Source organism: Heptranchias perlo, chromosome 2, assembly GCF_035084215.1.
Source record: "Heptranchias perlo isolate sHepPer1 chromosome 2, sHepPer1.hap1, whole genome shotgun sequence".
Classification (NCBI taxonomy): Eukaryota; Metazoa; Chordata; class Chondrichthyes; order Hexanchiformes; family Hexanchidae; genus Heptranchias; species Heptranchias perlo.
The window spans coordinates 131033808-131044467 of NC_090326.1; positions in this window are offsets into that span (position 1 = coordinate 131033808).

Genomic DNA, 10660 nt, shown 5'->3' on the forward strand with positions numbered 1-10660 from the left:
GGCAGCTATTTTTATTCAGATTTTATACAACTTACTCCAGCTTTTCACTATTTATATGTATCCTTTGCTTTATTATTTATTGCCAATCTAAATTGAATAAGTCAAGGCGAATGGGGTTATATGCACTCCAGTCATTTTGAGTGAAGCTATACTCTCTCATGATTATGATCTTGATAAGCTCCTCCACATATTATAAACTAAAGTTCCTTTGAAGGGATTTTCTTTGGTGGCTCAGCTCAGTATGAATCCAGCACAAACAGCAAAAAGCCATCAGTATTTACATAAAATATAAGATGTGGTCGTCCCCTTGGTCCTTTCAGCCCATCTAGCATTCATGATCAAAGTATTGTGATATGCTGTAAGAAAGAACTTTCCATATTTTTCTAATTGACCTGCCCAGAAACAGTAATTAAAACAGTTTCTCTCCACAGTATCTGTCTATGAGCATAATAGCTTGACAAAAGCTCAGAGAAAGGAAACACTTTTTAAAAATTTTTATAGGCTTTACCAGCACCACAGGGACTATATTTCAGTACTACATATGAAAACAGAAATTACTGGAGGTTCACAGTATCTGAAAGAGGAAAGGCAGGTTAATATATTAAGTGTAGGCCTTTGTTAGTAGTTGTGATAGAGTCTACACCTAAGGCAGCAACCCATCATTTAGTGGTTTTTATTTCAGACACAGTTGTTCTTTTTATCAATAGACAGAATTAAAGTCATTGAATGGATATTGCAGGCAGTATGCATGTGATTTTCTGATCTGTGAGATCTGATCTGCATGTGAGATTCTGCTAGCACCATTGAGCCTCACAAAATTTACCCCAGTACATATGGTTCTAAAGAACTTAAGTCAATCATTTCTTTCTTTGTGAAGTTGAATCAATGCTGTTCCAAAATCCAAGTCTTTTGTAAAACATTATTGAAAGACTTTCAGCTAATTCTCAAAATCACAGGCTCGATTTTTGGACTGTAGCGTGCTGCAGCCTTTGAGGGAATCCAAATGGTAAAGATTTACATGGGGGTCACTGCTGCCCTGAATAATGAATCAACCATTAGACCTTGTAATATAATGTCAGGATTATTTCTGACTGCTCATTGACCCCCAATAGCAGCCAGTCACATTGCCATTGGCATAACAAGACTAAACATCCTTCCATTTGTCCAACATAAAATTTCTGACTCAGTGCATTCTAGATCATTACAACTCACTGCGTAAAAATCTGTTTCCTCATGTCGCCTCTGGCTCTTTTGCCAATCACCTTAAATCTGTATCCGCTGGTTACCGACCCTTCTGCCACTGGAAACAATTTCTCCTTATTTACTCTGTCAAAACAATTCATGATTTTGAAAACCTCTATCAATTCTCCCCTTAACTTTCTCTGTTCTAAGGAGATCAACCCCAACTTCTCAAGTCTGTCCACATAACTGAAGTCCCTCATCCCAGGCACCATTCTAGTGAAACTCTTCTGCACTCTCTCTAAGGCTGTGACATCCTTTCTAAAGTTGGTGCCCAGAATTGAACACAATACTCCAGCTGAGGCCTAACCAGTGTTTTATAAAAGTTTAGCATACTCTCCTTGCTTTTGTACTCGATGTCTCTATTAATGAAGCCCAGGATCCCATATGCTTTTTTAACAGCCCTCTCAACTTGTCCTGCCACCTTCACGTTTTGTGTACGTGCAACCCCAGGTCTCTCTGTTCCTGCATCCCCTTTAAAATTGTACCATTTAGTTTATATTGCCTCTCCTCATTCTTCTTACCAAAATACATCACTTCATACTTCTCTGCATTAAATTTAATTTGCCATGTGTCTGCCCATTTCACCAGTCTATGGCCTCCTGAAGCCTGTTACTATCCTCCACTTTGTTTACTACATTTCCAAGTTTATTGTCATCCGCAAACTTTGAAATTATACCCTCTATACCCAAGTCCAGGTCATTAATATATATCAAAAATAGCAGTGGTCCTAATACTGACCCCTGGGGAACATCACTGTATACTTCCCTCCAGTCTGAAAAACAACCGTACACCACTACTCTCTGCTTTCTGCCCCTTATCCAATTTTGTATTGATGCTGCCACTGTCCCTTTAATCCCATGGGCTTTAATTTTGCTAACAAGTCTATTATGTGCTACTTTATCAAATGCCTTTTGAAAGTCCATATACACAACATCAACTGTATTACCCTCATCAACCCTCTCTGTTCCTTTATCAAAGAACTCAATCAAGTTAGTCAAACACGATTTTTCTTTCCACGACTCCTAACAGGTATTAAAACTGACATTTCTTTCTTTGAATGGGCAATGTTATGTTCCTTCCCATCTTTCCTCTCCTCAACATTTCCTTGTCAGGTTAGAAATCAAAGCATTTAATATCACCGTAATTGTTAGCGTTGCATGAAATCAGGAAAAATGGGGCTCATTCAGGTGCAGTTTTCCTCTGAAGCTAGTTTTGTTCTTTTCTGTATTATTATAGAGAAGTACAAGAACAAATCGGGTGACTTGAAGGCAAATTTGAAGAACATTTCTTTCCATTGTGGTTTTTCAGCTCAGCGAAATCAAACCACAGCTCTCCCTCATTTCTAATAGAATTCAGACTGGCTATTTCAAAAGTGTTGAAATGTTTGAATTCATTGGGGGCAATTTTAACCCCCCAGGATGGTCAGTGGGGGGGGAGGGGGGTAAGTTAGAAGTAAAAAAAAGGGAAGCTAGTTTTAATGGGGGTGGGTTGGGCGTGGGCGACTAACCTGCTTTCTGGAGGCTGGTCCGTCCTTAAAATATTTTAATGAGGCTGCTTGCCTCAAACTTTACCTCAGTTTCACATTTAACTCATGGGGGCCGTGTTTCCCAAGCCTCAGGAAACCCAGCAACTAAAGGGAGGCAAGAACTGCCGGATGGAGCAGGTAAGTGCCTTCCCAGCACTGCTCGTGGGCCAAGAAGAGCCGGTGTGCTTCCCCCCACTCCACCAAGCTAACCTGTAAACCACCCTGTGATCCAACCCTCGTGATCAGACCTCCTCCCCGACGTCCGACTCCCTGATGTCCGACCCCTGATGTTCGACCCTCGATGTCCAACCCCCGATGTCCGACCCCCGATATCCGACCCACAATCACCCCCCACCGATGACCGACTTCCCCCCCCCCACCCCTGATGTTCGATTCACCTCCCTCCCTACCTCCGCTCCCCGACTGCAGCTTGGTGCCGCAGACCTACCCTCCTGACAGTCAGCCAGCCTCTCAATCTGGCTGGTTGCAGTCAGAAAACCGATTCAAAACATTTAAATCAGGTCCTGCCATTAAATTCGGCAGGACCTGTGGGAAACACGTATTTCCAGGTTTCCCGGCTGCTAACAAGGTTGACCATACTATCCTCCGCCAACGCCCCTCCTCTGCTGTCCAGCTGGGTGGGACTGCCCTCTCCTGGTTCCATTCCTATCTATTCAGCTGTAGCCAGAGAATCACCTATCATAGTATGATACAACACAGAAGGAGGCCATTTGGCTCATCATGCCTGTGCCGGCTCTTTGGTAGAGCTATCCAATTACTCCCACTCCCCTGCTTTTTCCCAATAGCCCTGTAACTTTTTTCCCTTCAAGTATTTATCCAATTGACTTTTGAAAGTTATTACTGAATCTACTTCTACCACCTTTTCAGGCAGTACATTCCAGATCATTACAACTTGCTGCGTAAAAAAATGTTTCCTCATATCACCTCTCGCTCTTTTGCCAATCACCCTAAATCTGTGTCCTTATTTACTCTGTCAGAACCGTTCATGATTTTCAACACCTCTATCAAATCTCCTCCTAACCTTCTCTGCTCCAAGGAGAACAACCCCAGCTTCTCCAGTCTCTCCACATAACTGAAGTCCCTCATCCCTGGCACCATTCTAGTAAATCTCCTCTGCACCCTCTCTAAGGCCTTGACATCCTTCCTAAAGTGTGGTGCCCAGAACTGAACACAATACTCAGCTGAGGCCTAACCAGTGTTTTATAAAAGTTTAGAATAACTTCCTTGCTTTTGTACTTTATGCCTCTATTAATAAAGCCTGGATCCCTTAAGCTTTTTTAATAGCCTTCTCAACTTGTCCTGCCACCTTCAAAGATTTGTATACATACACCTCAGGTCGCTCTGTTCCTGCACCCCCTTTAAAATTGTACCATTTAGTTTATATTGCCTCTCATCATTCTTCCCACCAAAATGTATCACTGCCACATCTCTGTATTAAATTTCATCTGCAATGTGTCTGCCCATTTCAACAGTCTGTCTAAGTCCTCCTAAAGTCTGTTACTATCCTCCACTACCGTTCACCACTACTCTCTGCTTTCTGTCCCCTAGCCGATTTTGTATCCATGCTGCCACTGTCCTTTCAATCCCATGGGCTTCAATTTTGCTAGCAAGTCTATTAGGTGGCACTTTATCAAATGCCTTTTGAAAGTCCAGATACATACATTGACTGCACTACCCTCATCAACCATCTTTGTTACTTCATCAAAGAACTCAATTAAGTTAGTCAAACACGATTTTCCTTTAACAAACACATGCTGTCTTTCATTTATTAGCCTATACTTTTCCAAGTGCCAATTAATTTTGTCCTGGATTATTGTCTCTAAAAGTTTCCCCACTACCGACATTAGGCTGACTGAATCATAGAATCATAGAATCATAGAAAGGTTACAGCATGGAAGGAGGCCATTCGGCCCATCGAGTCTGCGCCGGCTCTATGCAAGAGCAATCCAGCTAGTCCCATTCCCCCGCCCTTTCCCTGCAGCCCTGCAATTTTTTTTCCTTTTAAGTACTTATCCAGTTCCCTTTTGAAAACCATCAATGAATCTGCCTCGGGCAGTGCATTCCAGATCCTAACCACTCACTGTGCTGGGTTTATCCCTCTCCCCTTTTTTGAACAGGGGTGTAACATTTGCAATCCTCCTGACCTCTAGCACCATCCCAATATCCAAGGATGATTGGAAGATTGTGGCCAGAGTCTCTGCAATTTCCATCCTTACTTCTCTCGGGAACCTAGGATACATCTCATCTGGACCTGATGACTTTTCTACTTTGAGTACAGCCAATCTTTTAAGTACCTCCTCTTTTTCTATTTTTATCCTATCCAATATCACTACTACCTTCTCCTTTACTGCTGCAATGGCAGCATCCTCTTCTCTATTGAAGACAGATGCAAAGTATTCATTTAGTACCTCAGCCATGCCCTCTGCCTCCACAAGAAGATCTCTTTTTTTGTCCCTAATGCTTCCTTTTACTATTTATTTGTTTGACTTCATCAAAGAACTCAATCAGGTTAGTCAAACACGATTTTCCTTTAACAAATCCGTGCTGACTTTCATTTATTAGCTCATACTTTTCCAAGTGCCAATTAATTTTGTCCTGGATTATTGAAATAGCCAAGTTAAAACTTACTTACAATACAGAAGGACAAGCTGAGCGAGGCGATGCTGAAAGCTGCTTACATTATAGGTTTGAAGCATTTAGGAACATGGGAAAATAGGAGCAGGAGTAGGCCATTCAGCCCCTCGAGCTTTTTCCGCCATTCAATGAGATCTTCTGTATCCTAACTCCATCCACCCACCTTGTCTCCATATCCCTTAATACCCTTGGCTAACAAAAATCTATCAATCTCAGATTTAAAATTATTAATTGAGCTAGCATCTACTGGTTTTTGGGGGAGAGAGTTCCAGATTTCTACCACCCTTTGCGTGAAGAAATGTTTCCTAAATTCTCTCCTGAGGGGCCTGGCTCTGATTTAACATTATGTCCCCCTGTCCTACACTCCCAACTAGAGGAAAACGTTTCTCTCTATCTACCATATCAATTCCTTTCAAAATCCTAAAATCCTCAATCAAATCACCCTCTTACCTTCAATAGTCCAGGGCATACAAGCCTAGTTTATGTAATTTCACTTCATAATCTGACCCTTGGAGCCCTGGTAACATTCTGGTGAACCTGTGCTGCACTCCTTCCAAGACCAATATATCCTTTCTAAGGTGGGTGCCCAGAACTGTACACAGTAATCCACATATGGCTTTTCAGACAAGATAAAAGGTGATGTTGAGAAAGTGCAGAGAATGTGTTGAGAATGTGTAAACTTTGGGTACATCAAGATACAAGGGGCTTGTGTACGCACAGACCCTGAGCTAAAGGGGGCTAGTGTATGCACAGACCCTGACCTAAAGGGGCTTGTGTATGCAAAGACCCTGAGCAGTTCTGATAAGGGGTCAAGGAATGTGAATGACAAATCCAGATAAGGGAAAGCTTGCATGAGAAGAGGGGGATAAAGAATTCTAGTTTTACACTTGAATTTTCCTAGCAGTAAAGGGAATTAGGGGTTACGGGGAGCGGGCAGGAAATTGGACATGAATTTAGATTTGAGGTTAGGATCAGATCAGCCATGATCTTATTGAATGGCGGAGCAGGCTCGAGGGGCCGATTGGCCTACTCCTGCTCCTATTTCTTATGTTCTTATGTTCTTATTAAAGAAGCACAGGACGGCAAAAGAGATAGAGACAGACAGACAGACAGACAAGCAGCCATCCGAGGGTTACGACTTCTATCCAAAGCAAGACTACTGGGTAGTATCGTTTTCTTCTTTGCAATACTATTGCCTTATACATTGTATGTATTGATACTTGGTTAAATTCAATAAAGGATTAATCGCACCTGTATTGGCGTCAAGTCCGAATCGTTCTTACAGCAGTCACTGTTGTTCTGCAGACCTTTATTGTTCCTTTTGTGACTTTGCCTCACCCAATCTTTGGAATTCTTCCAGCTCTGTGTCCCACACTCCTCCTCTACTCCTTTATCCCTTGTTCCCTGACTCCCGCTACTCCTCCATTGATGCAGCCACTACACGACAGCCCTCTGGGATTTCCTGGCCTAGCTCTGTCCACCTGGCCATATCTTCCACTGCTTTCAAAAACATTCTCCAAACCCTTCTCTTCAACTGTGCTTTCAGCCCCCCATGCTTTGTTTTCTCCTTTTTCCTCTTGTTAATTTCCTACTTAACGTACAATCTTTTTTTGAGACATCTTTCTGTATGTGAAGAATGCAATAGAAATGCACGTTGCTGGACCACATGATGAGCCTTTGATAGGAAGAAATTCTTTGCTACTCTCCATAAGTTTGTTGAAAGTACACCAATAGTCTGCCATGAGTCAAGGTTCTATTTGGTTTGTTTTGGTGGATTTTCTGATGAAGGAATTTGCTGATGTAGCTGGATGATTTTGCTGGATAATTTAGGTGTTTTTTCTGACACATTTGGGCTAGAGTGAGCATTTTTGGCAAGTTTTGCTGCTGTATTTGGGTGAGTTTGCCGAGATACGAGATTGCTGCTGTATTTGGGTGATGTGGAGATGCCGGTGATGGACTGGGGTGTACAAATGTAAGGAATCTTACAACACCAGGTTATAGTCCAACAGTTTTATTTGAAAATCACAAGCTTTCGGAGGCTTTCTCCTTCGTCAGGTGAGTGTCGGATTCCTTGAAAATTACCGCATATATAGTCATAGAACAATGCCTGGTGATTACAGATAATCTTTCCAACTGCCTGTTATCAAGGCCATCAAATGAATTGAATAGTGTTCAGACAGAGAAACATTAGATACCAGACTACTGAATATACAAACGGCCAGAACCAAAGACAGAGAGGGAGAGAGAGAGAGAAACATCTGAAAGGAAGAGAAAGAGAGAGAATGACCAGTTATATTAAAAACAGATAACTTTTTTTTCCCCTGGTGGGGTTACGTGTAGTGCGACATGAACCCAAGATCCCGGTTGAGGCCGTCCTCATGGGTGCGGAACTTGGCTATCAATTTCTGCTTGACAATTTTGCGTTGTCTTGTGTCTCGAAGGCCGCCTTGGAGAACGCTTACCCGAAGATCGGTGGCTGAATGTCCTTGACTGCTGAAGTGTTCCCCGACTGGGAGGGAACCCTCCTGTCTGGCGATTGTTGCGCGGTGTCCGTTCATCCGTTGTCGCAGTGTCTGCATGGTCTCGCCAATGTACCATGCTCCGGGGCATCCTTTCCTGCAACGTATGAGGTAGACAACGTTGGCCGAGTCACAGGAGTATGAACCATGTACCTGGTGGGTGGTTTCTTCTCGTGTGATGGTGGTATCTGTGTCGATGATCTGACATGTCTTGCAGAGGTTGCCGTGGCAAGGTTGTGTGGTGTCGTGGACGCTGTTCTCCTGAAAGCTGGGTAATTTGCTGTGAACAATGGTCTGTTTGAGGTTGGGTGGCTATTTGAAGGCGAGTAGTGGAGGCGTGGGGATGGCCGTAGTGAGGTGTTTGTCGTCATCGATGACATGTTGAAGGCTGCGGAGAACATGGCGCAGTTTCTCCGCTCCGGGGAAGTACTGGACGACGAAGGGTACTCTGTATTCTCTGCTGTATTTGGGTGAGTTTGTTGAGATACGAGATTGCTGCTGTATTTGGGTGAGTTTGCCGAGATACGAGATTGCTGCTGTATTTGGGTGAGTTTGCCGAGATACGAGATTGCTGCTGTATTTGGGTGAGTTTGCCGAGATACGAGATTGCTGCTGTATTTGGGTGAGTTTGCCGTGATACAAGTTTGCTGCTGTATTTGGGTGAGTTTGCTGAGATACGAAATTGCTGCTGTATTTGGGTGAGTTTGCCGAGATATGAGTTTGCTGCTGTATTTGGGTGACACTGCTGTTGTTTTTTTTGAAAATATTTTAAAACATGCTATCATTTTTTCAAATTAACTAGAGATTGTCTGGTTGAAAATGCAGCACAGAGTTCTGCCTGTTTACATACAAAGATCTGGATAAATCACATTCAGAATTTTCTCTGGCGTTTGAAAGTAGATATTTCTTTACAAATCTCCTTGACACTTTTTTTATGCGTTCCTGGAGAGATTGAGTGCAGAACTCATCCCTCCGAAATGTCAGATTGAAACTAGTAAACAAAGTCATTGCAACCTGGAATTGTATCCTTCTCGACCTGTCTGCAGCCTTTGACACAGTTGACCACACCATCCTCCTCCAACGCCTCTCCTCCATCGTCCAGCTGGGTGGGACTGCCCTTGCCTGGTTCCATTCCTATCTACCCAGTCATAACCAGAGAATCTCCTGCAATGGCTTCTCTTCCCATTCCCACAACGTTACCTCTGGAGTCCTTCAAGGATCTATCCTTGGCCCCTTCCTATTTCTTATCTGCATGCTGCCCCTTGGCGATATCATTCAAAAATATGTCAGGTTCCACATGTACACTGACGACATCCAGCTCTACCTCACCACCAGCTATATCAGCCCCTCCGCTGCTTCTGATTTGTTACGCTGATTGTCCAACATCCAGTATTGGATGAGTAGAAATTTCCTCCAATTAAATATTGGGAAGACCTAAGCCATTGTCTTTGGTCACCGCCACAAACTCCGTTCCCTAGTCACAGACTCTATCTCTCTCCCTGGCCACTGTTTGAGGCTGAACCAGAATGTTCGCAACCTTGGCATTCCATTTGACCCTGAGCTGAGCTTCTAACTCCATATCCTCTCCATCACCAAAACCACCTACATCCACCTCCGTAACATTGCCCGTCTCCGCCCCGCCTCAGCTCATCTGCTGCTGAGACCCTCATCCTTGCCTTTGTTACCTGTAGACTCGACCATTCCAAGGCCAGCCTTCTACCTTGCACCCTCCATAAAATTGAGCTTATCTAAAACTCTGCTGCCCGTAACCTAATTTGCGACAAGTCCCGTTCACCCATCACCCTTGTGCTCGCTGACCTACATCTGACAACGCCTCGATTTTATCCTTGTTTTCAAATCCCTCCATGGCCTCACCCCTCTTTTTCTCTATAATCTCCTCCAGCCCTACAACCTTCCAAGATCTTGGCGCTCCTCCAATTCTGGCCTCTTGCGCGTACCCGATTTTCATCGCTGCATCATTGGTGGCCGTGCCTTCTGCTGCCTCGGCCTAAGCTCTGGAATTCCCTCCCTAAATCTCTCTGCCACACTACCTTTCTCTCCTCCTTAAAATCTGCCTCTTTGACCAAGCTTTTGGTCGTCTGTCCTAATATATTCCTTATGTGGCTCGGTGGCAAATTTTGTTTGATAACGCTCCTGTGATGTGCCTTGGGTCGTTTTACTATGTTAAAGGTGCTGTATAAATTCACATTGATGTTGTTGTTAGAAGAAAATCAAGCCAACTACTGTAAGTGGTCTGGAAAAAAATTCTGCAGTCTTTTAAATGCAATTAATGGCCAGGTGATCTGTTTTTATGGTGTTAGTTGAGGGATAAATATTGGCCAGAACACCAGGAAAACTCTGACGCTGCTCTTCTTTTAATTCTGCTATGGGATCTTTTATGCCCACCTGAGTAGGCAGACAGGGCCTCAGTAAAGCATCTTATCCAAAACACAATGCAGCACTCCCTCAGTACTGCACTGAAGTATCAACCTACATTTATGTGCTTATGTCCTGGAGTGGGCCATGAACCCACAACCTTAAGGTTCACTTCCACTGAGCCAGACTGACATACAGAACAACATACGAATTTATGAATACGAATTAAGAGCAGGAGTAGGCCATTTGGCCCCTCGAGCCTGCTCTGCCATTTGATAAGATCATGGTGATCTGATTGTGACCTCAACCCTACTTTCCCGTCTACCTACTATAAACTTTGACT